Source organism: Nipponia nippon, unplaced genomic scaffold (genome assembly GCF_047370975.1).
Source record: "Nipponia nippon isolate SJK-2023a ecotype South Korea unplaced genomic scaffold, ASM4737097v1 scaffold_6, whole genome shotgun sequence".
In the NCBI taxonomy this organism is placed as follows: Eukaryota; Metazoa; Chordata; class Aves; order Pelecaniformes; family Threskiornithidae; genus Nipponia; species Nipponia nippon.
The window spans coordinates 75,358,654-75,371,816 of record NW_028262380.1 but is presented as its reverse complement, the minus strand read 5'-3'; the positions used below and the strand labels follow the sequence as shown (position 1 = coordinate 75,371,816).

General features: G+C 38.5%; 1 long non-coding RNA gene across 1 annotated transcript in view; it reads right to left on the bottom strand.

Moving 5' to 3' along the window:
* Nucleotides 1–13,163, bottom strand: part of LOC148051577 (uncharacterized) — a 63,383-nt gene that overhangs the window by 36,021 nt on the left and 14,199 nt on the right. The window contains exons 5-7 of the long non-coding RNA XR_015700073.1: nt 7,033–7,125; nt 3,205–3,341; nt 2,771–2,834 (exon numbers count right to left, since the gene is read on the bottom strand). This is a non-coding gene — a long non-coding RNA (uncharacterized LOC148051577). The remainder of the gene's footprint in view (nt 1–2,770; nt 2,835–3,204; nt 3,342–7,032; nt 7,126–13,163) is intronic.

Sequence of the window (13,163 nt, the reverse complement as noted above, 5' to 3'; positions counted from 1 at the left end):
TGGCATGTCCCAGTTATATTATATTTTATACATATGCATACATGAATGCATGCACACACAGATTTTTTTTTATTATTTTTTTTTTTATGGGTACCTTCCTGACTTGCAGCCAAGCCATGTAAATGCTAGCCAGCTCGTGCATTTAATTGTATCAGCATATAATGGTAGACAGATTTTCTTCCCTTCTGTGCTGCAGCGAGAGAGGAAGCTTTCATAGGCAACAGGAGAGCGCAAGGTAAGGGGAGCAAAAAATCTAACTTCCATTGTACAACAGAGATAGATTAAAATGCATACATATCTAGATGATATACTGAAACATAGTGTCATGCCCTCTGTATAATTTATAGAATACATGCCTGAACTAATAAATGCCTTAGGGAATACTTAGTGGTGAGTGGAAGCCTTGCTTAAGTGCAGTGGTTACATTAAAATCAGCCTAGACTAGCTAATGTTCGCGTTCAGGTACAGGCAACAAAACAGAAGCTGCAGTCGAAACCTCAGAAAATCTGCTGAACTTTCAGCCCTCTTTGCGTCTCTGTCTCCCTTTTCTCACTCACACACACACACACACACACAAACCCCCCTCAGTAAATTCCAAATGGGAAATAAAGCAAATTGCTTAAAGAAACAGATATTACTGTATTGTTATTACGGTCACCATTCGGGGGGTATGCAAACAAATACACTTTATGCCTTTTAGGCTTAAAACTTATGTTAAAGAACAAAAAAGACTGCAAGTTCTTTATCCACTACATTGAGTTGAAGGTAAGGTCATTGCTTGCCAGCAGGCTATGACTGACTCTAATTAAACATTTTTATACCACTCATCTGCTGCTGGGGAACATGTCATTAAAACACAGGAAACATTAATCTACAGATTAATGCTATAAAAAGAAAACTTTTACACAATCTTTACTTGCAATTAAAAGAAGCTTACAAAACATTAACCCTTAGAATACTACAATACCACCACCTAATAAAAGCTCCAGGTGGATGCTTGCCTTACTCTGCTAACTGCCTATTTCTTCACCTAGTCACACCAGTTTTGCCTCAGTGTAAGTGTACTTATCCGAGTTACATTCACTCACAGCATGTATACCGATCTGGTCTTTTGACTACATAATCACAGATCTTAAATTAGGGAATTGGTTATGTGTATTTACTACATTTTGACTATTTGGAACAGATTTTAAATACTTTTCAGAAAAATGGTGGGTGATCTCTCTATAAATCCCTATGTCTTAGGCTAGTCAAGAGCACAGCATATACTATTATTTATTCATTATTTATTTTTATCAACCACTGTGGTCCATCTTGAAGCAATTGCATTTCTGTGTGAAGACATCTCTATGCTAGCTCCATCTGCTTATAAGACCAAGTAATGTTTTGGACTGGGTTTTGGGGTAGGCAAAGGGGGATTTATGGATGGACGCAGATTTCTATGCTCTTGTCTATTTACCAGAAATATGCAATTTGCTGTTGGTTGTGAGGTGCTATTTAGCCTCTTGAACCTCTAGTTCTCTCACTGAATCCCCTCATTTATTCTCTTTCCTTTCCGTAAGGAGCTATGTTTATGTTCAAACCCTTTAAAAAGGGGTTTAGAGCCACTGAGATTAGCAATACTTGATTGAGAAGGTGTAACTAGTTACATTCATTTTATCTTAGATTTTACAAATCTGTATACACATAGAGAGCGCATTCAGTATTTTTGTTAGTATGCTACTAAATTTGAGGAGTCCTTTAAAATTTTGGGGCATTTGCTTCCTATTGGTATCTATATATGAATACATATAGATGAAGAAACAGAATATTTATACATAACACTATCTCAACCTGCACATTTAGAAATTTAGCACTCACTTTCAACAGTAGCATATTATCACTGCTTTTACTTTTCAATTTTTTTTTTTTATAAAAAAGTCTGTCATCCAGGCCTCAATGTTACACAAGCATTTAGTTAAACTAGTTAAACAAGATCAGATTGTTGCTGGAACCACATTGGAAATATTTACAGTAAAACTCACCTGGCTTTTTGTTCCAAAGTTGAAATTCAGCCCAGTCTTGAAAGTTCACAAAGGTTCATTAGCTTATTTGAGCAAAACCTAGGCTCATTTTCAAGTAAACTTTGGCTGATATTTAGTTCTAGATAAAGGGCACAGTATGATAGTGATATGATTAAAATGTCTTGAATGCAAAACCTCTGTTCACTCTTGTGAAGTGGAAGAGAAACATTATTGTTTTGGTTACCCATTCAACACTCATAAAATCAGTCCCTCACTTTCAGAGGGAGGTTTACTGCTTATGCTCACAAATACTCACCATGCAGCTAAAGGATTTACACAGTCAGCTAAGAAGAAAATACATAGCATGGGCAAGTGAAAGCATCGCTGGTTATTTAGGGAGTTAAAATGTCTCCTAAACTGGAACGAGCAAAGTATATTCTACCTTAACAAGAGACAAAAAGGGAAAACAGCATCGTCTAAATCCTTACAGACTTAAAAATCTATTCCACATCATTATCATCACTTAATGGATTTATAGATTAATTGTTTCTTATTGTCCATTAACCCAGTGACCCAGATTTTACCATAGCTCAGATCCAAACAAAAATCTTTCTCATCATATGGGAATGGAAGACCCTTAATGAAGTTTAAGGATACACTGTAAACCTGGTTTGTTCTACCATGCCAGATCGCATGTTACTAATCCGCAGAGAGTTACAGCTAGTTTGTCAAGATTAAACAAGGGAGGAATGAGAAAGTATTATTACCTCCTCTGAGGCTTCAAATCAGTTTTCAGTCTGCTGCAATGACCCTGGCCACCTTCAAGGTTCCCTGGAGAAAAGAAGGAAAGGAAATTAATAAATAGGGATTCATAAAGATGGCTGCAGCTCTAAACAGCATCCACTGCTCTCTTTTTTCACCCCTTAGTATATTGTGAAGAAAGAATGCCTCATCCATATGAAAATATAATAAAATACATATGTTTCTTTTATATATGGAAAAGGTATGTAATTAGTTTTAGTTTAAAATAAGAAAAAATGAAGACTGGATGAATGCATGCTCACAATAAAAGAGAAAACAGCACTTCTTTCTTTTTTTTAGAAAGGCTCTTTTTAAAAATCCTAGTAAAACCAGCAGATGGATCAATTTCATTTAAGCTAAAAATAGTAAACACCCAGAGAAAGTTAAACTTGAGTCTCACTTTGTAGGGAGTGTCAAGTACACATATAGAGGGATTCACTTTTTCCTTGGCCGCTTGGGATGGTGCATCATGCCAGACAGATTGCTTCACATCACAGCAATGCACTTTTTCATCTCAGGCTCTTCTGGCGTCTTTGCCTAGGAATCAAACACATACCTTCACTGCTTAACAAATCATTATCTTTACCTTTACTGCTTAAGAAAAGGTGACCAGAAGGCTCATTTGAGTATTGAACCTTTTGATTGTCCATATACTTTTTAGTTCCCTCCCTGGCTCCACTTTGGACTCTCCCAGCCAGCTCTCTTCAAGACAAACGTGGAATAGAGGATTTTAATCCTAAAGCAATGTGGATGTAAGGAGTTGCTGCTCCGTGACTCCAGGACTAGAAGCTCTTCCCTGGTTGGCGCTTAATAATATAAATACAACTGAATCGATTTGTTCAAGGCATGGTAATGTTTTCAGGAGGCAAGAAAGGCTTTTAGGAAACAGCCTTACTCTGTAACCTTTTGGGATGTTAGAAAACCTGATGCAAGTTTAACATGTACATCTTCACATATGACCAAGTCCCGTTTCCCTACATACTGCTTTTGTATACTGCTTCTCTCTTTAACAAATATGTCATGACACATCAAGAAAATTTCACAAAATTCCAGGTTTGGTTGTGGATACTGTTTGATAAACTGTAAAAATGACTGACCTTCTATTTAAAGCATATATCTGCTCTATCAAAAAAAGTAGAATCCACCAGGTTTTGTGTTTCTCCTACTCAGCTAGATGCAATTTTTCTACTGAAACAAAGCATTTTTCTTTCTTTCAGCTCAGTCTGGAAACTATCTTTCCTGATAGTTCATCTCAGAGCAACTATAGCATTTTTAAAGCATAATTAAGGTGCAACTGAAGAATACATAACTTGGATTCCTGTTAACGTCACTTTGCAGATATAGTTGCAACATATCTTATCCAAAAAACAAGTTGCAGCACTCACACAGGATCAGAAAAAAAGCTACTCTGAATCATCCTAGAAAAAAACAAAACAAAACAAAAACAAAACACAAAAGCAATGTCTTCTCCTTCCCTCCTTTCCCAAGATAATATAATACAAACCAACTGTATTGGGTCTGCGTGGCAAGGTTTTGGTAGCAGGGGGGTACAGGGGTGGCTTCTGTAAGAAGCTGCCAGAAGCTTCCTCTATGTCCGACAGAGCCAATGCCAGCTAGCTCCAAGACAGACCCACCGCTGGCCAAGGCCGAGCCCATCAGTGATGGTGGTAGTGTCTCTGGGATAACATAGTTAAGAAGGGGGGAAAAAAACCTGCGCAACTGCAGCCGGAGACAGGAGTGAGAATATGCGAGAGGCACAACCCTGCAGACACCAAGGTCAGTGAAGAAGGAGGGGGAGGAGGTGCTCCAGGCGCTGGAGCAGAGATTCCCCTGCAGCCCCTGGTGAAGACCATGGTGAGGCAGGCTGTCCTCTGCAGCCCATGGAGGTAACGGTGGAGCAGATGTCCACCTGCAGCCTGTGGAGGACTCCACACCAGAGCAGGGAGATGCCCAAAGGAGGCTGTGACCCTGTGGGAAGCCTGCGCTGGAGCAGGCTCCTGGCGGGAAATGTGGACCCGTGGAGAGAGGGCCCATGCTGGAGCAGGTTTGCTGGCAGGACTTGTGACCCTGGGGGGGACCCATGCTGGAGCAGTCTGTTCCTGAAGGACTGCACCCCATGGAAGGGACCCACGCTGGAGCAGGTCATGAAGAACTGCAGCCCGTGGGAAGGACTCACATTGGAGAATTTCATGGAGGACTGCCTCCCGTAGGAGGGACCCCACGCTGGAGCAGAGGAAGAGTGTGAGGAGTCCTGCCCCTGAGGAGGAAGGAGTGGCAGAGACAGCATGTGATGAACTGACTGCAACCCCCAGTCCCTGTCCCCCTGCACCGCTGTGGGGGAAGAACGTGGAGAAATCAGGAGTGAAGTTGAGCCCAGGAAGAAGGGAGGGGTGGGGGAAAGGTGTTTCAAGATTTAGTTTTTATTTTCTCATTATCCTACTCTAATTTTGATTAGTAATAAATTAGACTATTTTTCCTGAGTTGAGTCTGTTTTGCCCCTGACAGCAACTGGTGAGTGTTCTCCCTGTCCTTATCTCCACCCACGACCCTTTCGTTATATTTTCTCTCCCCTGTCCAGCTGAGGAGGGGAGTGATAGTGCGGCTTTGGTGGGCACCTGGCGTCCAGCCAGGGTCAACCCACCACACCAACCGAACAAACAAATTTACAGGGATAAGCATAAGAAGGAAGGGAAAGGGAAACGGAAAAGAGAGAAAGGGGATGAGAGAAAGGGGAAAGGAGGTGGACCTTTTTGAGAGGTGGTAAAAAATTTCTTAAAACACTCCTTTTACTTATAAACCAAAATGAAAACAAGCTCAAAAATATAAGTCCTTCATATTTGTACCAGGTCACCCTTTGGAATACAATTACATTTTAAATCATGACTATGCAGAGTAAATAGTACTAGGTAGTCTAATTTGTATTTATAATTTAAAGTATTGCTGAAGAATCACTGAGTGAAGAAGGAATGTAAACTCAGAAAATGTGTTCAGCAACATTTGCTTAAGTGAAAAAAAAAAAAGAAAAAACTGTACAGTGGCTACTGTTGCTCAATGTTAAATGTGAGCAGCTGGGTCTGAATTATTTATGTGCTAAGTTATTAAAAGTAAATCAAATAAACACATGGGAACACCAGTCATTCCATTTGCTCTCATTAAATCCCCCTCAGGTTATTTCTTTTATATATCAGCAATTTGACCAAGCAGACCGCGGGACTGTTCAAGTGTCATGCTAATATTTTGGCATGTCCAATAAGCAGTGATAGAGAGGGAGACATTTTTTGCCACTCTCACAAAGTGTTTTTGAAGTGTTTATCCATATAATTATGACAAGTTGCATTAATTAATACTGAAGGACCCTTCTGACATGAAGTTCCTAAAATTACAGTAATCTCAGTGTCTTGAACATTTGGAGGACACATTTCTGAGACACTATGAAATATATTTATATACATGAAACTTAAAATACATTTTCAGAGTTGCAATCATGTAGTCTTACTATATTATCTGCTTCCAAGTTTCACAGGGATTAAATTTCAAAATTAGTTATCTTAATGAAACATAATATCTCAGAATAATTTTAGTATAATTCAAGTTAAACAAATCTAAAATATATCTTTAATAAAAAATACTTACAGGCATTGTCTCAGCCTTTTTCCCAATATGATTTCTTTGTACAGAATATTGCAAACCATACATAAATTCCATTCGTTTTTTAAGGATATCTTTCAGGTTATGTTCTCTATTGTGCAAGCTTTCCCATACACAAAAAAGAACTTTATTATATTTTACTTTATTCTACTCCCAGTTATGCTTCTCAGGATTCATGAAAGCTCAGTACTCTCATTCAAATTGTGAGAGCACAGCCTTTAGAGGACCACGCCTTTTTGGACTGCACTTCTTTCACGTTCATCTATGATGAAATAGTCTGGGCCCATGTTGTTTCTCAAGGAGGATTACAAAGAAATTGTCCATAGGTAGTTTCACTGGATTAGATCCTATTTCCCTTTCATATTCTTTCTTACCAGACAGACAGTACAGAAACTTCATCATATTTGCTGAAGGTTTACAGGAAGAAAACATTGTTTTAATGTATGAGCACAGTCCCTGATTAACCAATTAACCAGTTCCCACGACTGTCATATACACATATAGATATATTACTGGTTTAAATCGCTAGATGTTTGTTACGTCCTGTAAAATTAGTTCAGTTTCTGAATTGGGAACGTACCTGTGAAACTGGAGATCCTTTGAAGAAGTCTACCCACCGCTTCTGAAGACACATCTCATACTGCTTTTCATTGTGACCCATTGTCAGGTAGGACTTCAAAAAATGTGGAATTAAAATTAGTAGTTTGGACATGATATTCCCACTCCTATCACCATTTCTCTTTTAATTCACAGCTAACCTGCATACTCCAAAACAGATTATGAAGTTGCATAGAGTTACCTCTGAGGACTAACATTGCCAAGCATTTATGATATTTCCCATTATTTATGAATAAACTCAGGAGTTTTACATAAAAGTATATTAGCACTCAGTGTCTTCTTTCCACATAAAATGTTGGCTTTCTTAAAAAAAAACCAAAACCCACGAATATCCCAACATCATTTTCTTTACAGAGAACCTTTCCTGGTGTCCCCTGTAAGCTAAGTTGGTTGGTTTGCATTCCTAAGGATTAGGTTCTTACCTAGACTACAAAATATAAGTTACTGGGAACCTTCATGAGGTGTCACCATTCTTCTCTGAAGGCCAAAAAATGGCAGATTAAAATGGCAGTACCTGTATGCCAGTACATGTAACGCAGACAATTCTCTTAAAGAATCACCACATAAATTGAAGCCAAACAAGAGATTTCAGCCAAAATTCTTCAGTATTTGAATTGCCCCTAAATCAACAGACAATAAAGAGGAAACATTTCTTTTCATTGTCCTGGAAAAAATACCTATTTTTAAATAGCTTTCCCTTTCCTATTAAACAGAATAGCACTGCCATAAAATAAAATATTCACATTGAGCCTTCTGTACTGACTAGCAGGGAGAGAGAAAGCAATCAAAGATGAGATTATTCTTATTTATTCTTATTTCATTACGACTGAGGAATAGTCTGTAGATATCATCTATAGGTAAATCTTGCAATTAAACTTACAGAAACTGCAGCCCAAGACCACCTCTGAGTTTAAAATTAAGTTCTATGCATTCCAATTTCCCCAAGCCATTTTCAAATTCGTAAGAAGAAATTTTAAAATGCTCAAATAATTTGTAATATTATGATGGTGAACAACAAATAATCATTTACTAGTGCTACACCTCATTTCAGGTGCCGGCATTCTGAAAAAGCTGACTTTAATCAAAGGAAACAGGAATTTTTACAAAAAATAAAAGTTGCCATTGGGCACCACAAATGGTACATGGAAACTTCCATAAGTCTTTGGAAGTTTTAAAGAAAAATATAAGCTTTTTGTCTCTGTAGCACAATGTATGTGCTGTCCTTCCCCCTCCCCCTAATCAGAAAAGGTTAAGCTGTGCTCTGAGCAACTTATTTTCAGGTCAGGAAAGTAAAAGCACTGCTATACTGTAAGGTTTCATCTTTCAACAGGAAATGTCTGCCTGGCGTAAGATTTACTTTCACAGCAATCCTGAGTTTATGGTAGCAATCCCTTACGTTACAGGAAAAGTGAAGTATAGCGAATGTACTATGTACTATATGCAAAACTGTAAGAAAAGCATTGCCCATTTTTCACTTGAACAACGAGCAAAGAAGTAAAAGTCTTGCAGGCTGTTTCCATTATGAAGGGAAAGTGGTGGGGGAGCTAGGTGTTCTCTGATGCTGCCTTATTTATTTACAGAAATTTATAAGGTGCTCTCTTCCTGAGCACAAGTAAAATCAAATGACAAGAGACAGTTTTCTTGCTGACTTTTCCAACGCTCTGTTAGCCAAAATGCTCTCCCATCAGTTGTTTCCATGGGGATACATTCTCCATGTGAGACTAAGCTGTGTCTCCCGTCCCCCTACCAGGTCCTACATCAGATTCTTTCGTCTTTTCCTCGTCTCTCCCACAGACATACAAACAATCAAAAAACAGCAGCTGGGAGAACTGTTATTGCTTCCAATTGCCTTGAGTGAGCATTTCCTGTGTGCTGTGAGGGGTTCCTGTATTTTGGGTGGCAGCTACTACAGTTTTACAACAGAATGTAATTTCTTTTAAGGTCCTAAAATTACAGTGGTCTGCTAGGTCCCTCAAGTTTTAGGGAAACTTAGTTGCAGCTATAGATTTTTTAATTTTTTTTTTTACATTTAAATCATCTTTATTATATTTGTTTTAATAATGCATTTTAAAGCACTGAAGACCAACAAAAAGAGGGTATTCCACAGAAAATAGGACTATATTAAGTAAGCATAATACCTAGGAAGCAACATTAGATGAATATGTATCACTTGCTAACAGGAAAAAAAATTAACCGGAAGGGAATGCTGTTATCTGAAAAATTCAGATGATTAACCAGGAAAAGCCAAGAACCTTTTCTGGGTCACTAAGATGAATTGTAAATTACTGAGGATCTACCACTTTATTCACCGATTTAGTGGTTTTTCATGCTAACAAACCTCATAGCATGAAAGGTAAGGCTCCCATTTCATCATTCACCTCCAAAACATAAGTACAACTGGTGTTTGTATGGGCATGTAAGAAAGCAAACAGAATTCAATATGTACCTGACCATCTAGCTGCCTACCAGGTTATGCTTATGCCAAAACACCTGATTTATGCATGCAGATTGGGTATCTGTATATATAAACAATACGTGCCATTTCATCCTGCTTTTTTTGGCCATTTCATAACTGCACCACTGGTATATTTTACAAAGTATGACATGATCACTGTTTGCAATGGATCCCATTGCAAGTTGCAATACTTCAACATGCTGCTTGAAAAGTATACCTGTAAAACTACGCCATGGGACTTTCATGGGGTGATGTCACTTCATTTTTTTTTGAGCCCTAAAAGCAACCAGTAGCCTCAACTTTATATGTGTATCTCTAAGTTACAGCAGTAACAATATCATCAGATAATTCTGACACAAAAGAAGTGGTAGCTGAGGTGGAGTTAACTCTGCTTTAAGGATGGAGGCGTTGTATAAGCCCAGTCGGACTACCAGCTCTTTTCAAGCTTGCTGCTGAATTTATATTGAGTGTTAATGACTTCCAGCTAATTCTAAATTGGAGTTAAGAGCTTACAACAGTAACTGACCCTTGCTGTCCAAGAGGAAAAGTGGGAGTGAAATTATTATCTGGGGCTACTTGTTAGGTCTGAAAACCCACTTAATGGATCAATAAACCAAACAGTGAATGAAGCTGGTTTTGAAAGTAGGTGTGTGGATTCTAGTACTAAATAGGTGTTTCATGTGAGGGAATGGTGTGTGTTATTGTACACTGAACGAAATCAGCTGAATTGTATCCTGTAAATCCCCAAAGCAGTATGACATTTGTTCTAACTTTACTATCACCACCCCTTTTTGTAAGTATCCAGTCAAACACCCTCGTATGTGTACCCTATGCAAAATGTGTCAACATAACATGTATGTAATATTTGGTATGTCTTAAGGCAGTACACTAGTAATATATAAATGTATGAGTGTTTATATAGGTAGAATAGTCAAGTGCTGTCAGGATACATCAGACAGCTTAGTACTCAGGTTTAGGATATTTTCTGGTTTAAGATAGAAAAATATATCACTGAGCTGCCATAGAAGAAAAATGATGGACAGGGCAAAAGGAAGACAAGCTTGCTTAGAAAAATTAAGAGAAAGTGAAGCCCAAAACCTCATCTTTCCTGACTGGTGCATGGCATAGCATAAGGGCACTCCAGAGACAACTGCTTTTTCCAAGTCATATACAGTTCACCAGCCGATGTATACAAAAGTATCACAGGAAATGCTGCAAAAGCCACACACGTTACCCCCAGATTCCTTCACTAACTCATCAATCAATCAATCAATCAATCATCTTCATTAAAACAGCTAAAAGGCCACCAGAAGATCTGTCCTGGAGTCTTTTAAAATGTTTTTTAAAATTATTAAAGTACTCAGACTTACAGTTACATAGTTACAAACAGAACACATATGCCAGACTGCTTTTTTACAAAAATGGTAGAAGTAGCAGAGAAAATAGGTTTGCTTTCTGACAACATATAATACTTGAGAGGCACTACGTGCTATGATTTGCTGCAGTGTACTGCAATGCTCAGAGTGTTTACGCAGCAGAATGATTGACTCAGTAAAATCACACTTTTTCAAACTCTCACCTCATTACACACTTATGTATTATGGTGGAATAAGGTCATAGCCTGTTGTATTCAGTGTTAAATAAATAAACACAGAACAAGTAGCTAGCATGCAAACTTAGTTTTCACATCACAGATCCCTTAAGAGAGTATGTACGTATGCCCCCTTGCCCCAAGAAAACTTTGTAACAAAGCAGTCTGGTATCTAAGTCTTGAGGTAAAGCCAATTCCTTAACCGTGCCCACCAATACTAGCACTACGGCACCTTTCTCCGCAAGAATTTGCCCCGGTTCATCACAGACAGTAAACTTTTGAGCTAAATCCCAAGTATCATCCTCAAATACTATTTTCCAAACATTTTCCAGTCCATGACAGTCAGTTTCTAATAATGCATTTAGTATAACCTCAGTGGAAGGAAACCTGTACTTCCAGTAAATCAGGACACACCATCCCAGAAATCTTACTAGGCATTCAGAAAATATTAAATTAGGAGGAACTGATAGCCTGTTAGGACAGGGTAAAAATTCAGTATGATCTTATACAATTACATAAGTGGCTTAGGATCAAATAAAGTCAGGTACCAAATACTTAGCTTAGGATCAGAAAAATTGTATGCACAAAACCAGAATGAAGAATGATTAAGCAGCAGCTGTTAAGCCGAGATTTTAAGGAGTGCCACGGATCACAAGCTGAACATAAATCAAAGTTTTCTTCTGTGGAAAGAGGCAGGCACCACATCGGGACGTATTTTACAATATTGCCTGTGAAAGACTGAAGACGGAGTCCTTCCTGTGACTCTGCCAGGAGGCATCTGGATGCTTGCCCTGGAAACACCAAACTGGGAAAGAGGTTCACCATTTAGAGAGAGTCTGAAAAGGGGTGACAAGAATGGGAAAGGGTGAAGAATCAAGGGGAAGGGGACAAGGAGACAGGGGAGGGGGAGAGGGAGAAAGGAGAAAGGAAAGGCTGAAACTGAAGCTAGTTAATCAAGACAAGACCAAACAAAGGTGACAGTGGCATTCAAATCAATGAAGTAAACTGAAAAGAGAACAGCTATTAAACTATTTAGAGTTATGACAGTAAATAGACATAAAGCTATGGGGTTGAACTTCAACAGCAAAGATAAGTTATGCACTGCGGGAAAACTAATAAAGTTATCTGGCTGGCCCAGGGAGAGCGTGGGCCCTCCATCACTAGAAGCCCTTAAGACAAATGTGTTAAGAGACGCAGGCGTACTTGATTCTGCCGCTGGGGCAGGAGAGATCTCAGGAGGCACTTTCCAGCCTTAAATTCAATTATCGTGTGATTCTACAAAACTATTGCTATCATAATATTATTTATCTCTTCAGAAACTACACAGCCACCACAGAAAGAAAATAGAGAGAGAAAAGGGGTGATGAGTTTTTTAATAAGTTTCTTGTGATTGATCTGAAAGAAAGTCCCTGCTAGGGTCCTGGGTGCCTAGTAAGGAAAGCTCCAGAGGGATACAACTCTAATATTTCCCATTTTATCTTTTTTTCTACTGTCACTACTATTCTTTAGATTCCATTTTGTTTGTACTAATCTTAGTGCATCACATCCTCCACAGCAATTCTCAAATACATCCCCTCAGAATAGTCCAAGAGATCCCCTGCCTGATAAAGAAGCGCCAGGAATCTTTTTCTTCTTCTTTTTTCTTTTTTTTTTAAATGAACATAGTTTTGAGTTAATAATATGCTGAGGGAGCAGCTGCACTCAGCAAAACTCCAGCTATAAAACCCTGAAAAGCTTGTGTTTCTTTCACATCATACTGCAGCCAAGCCAGCTGAGTCTACATCTGCCTCAAATCACTGGCAGGTAAAGTTTGTGTCTTGTTACAGGGATGAAGTCCCACTGGGTTATTTTATTTATTAGAGGCAGGGCAAACTGAAACATTTGGTTTAGCTTGAATTTGTGTTTCTCCCTAAAGTTCACATGAATTTCAACAGGCCTTTTTTGCATTGTTTTGTTTCTATGTATCTTTTTTATTGTATCTATTGTATACTTGCAGCAACAAACAAAAGCCATAAAACTGATACAAGATTGCAATGTCCATTTATGC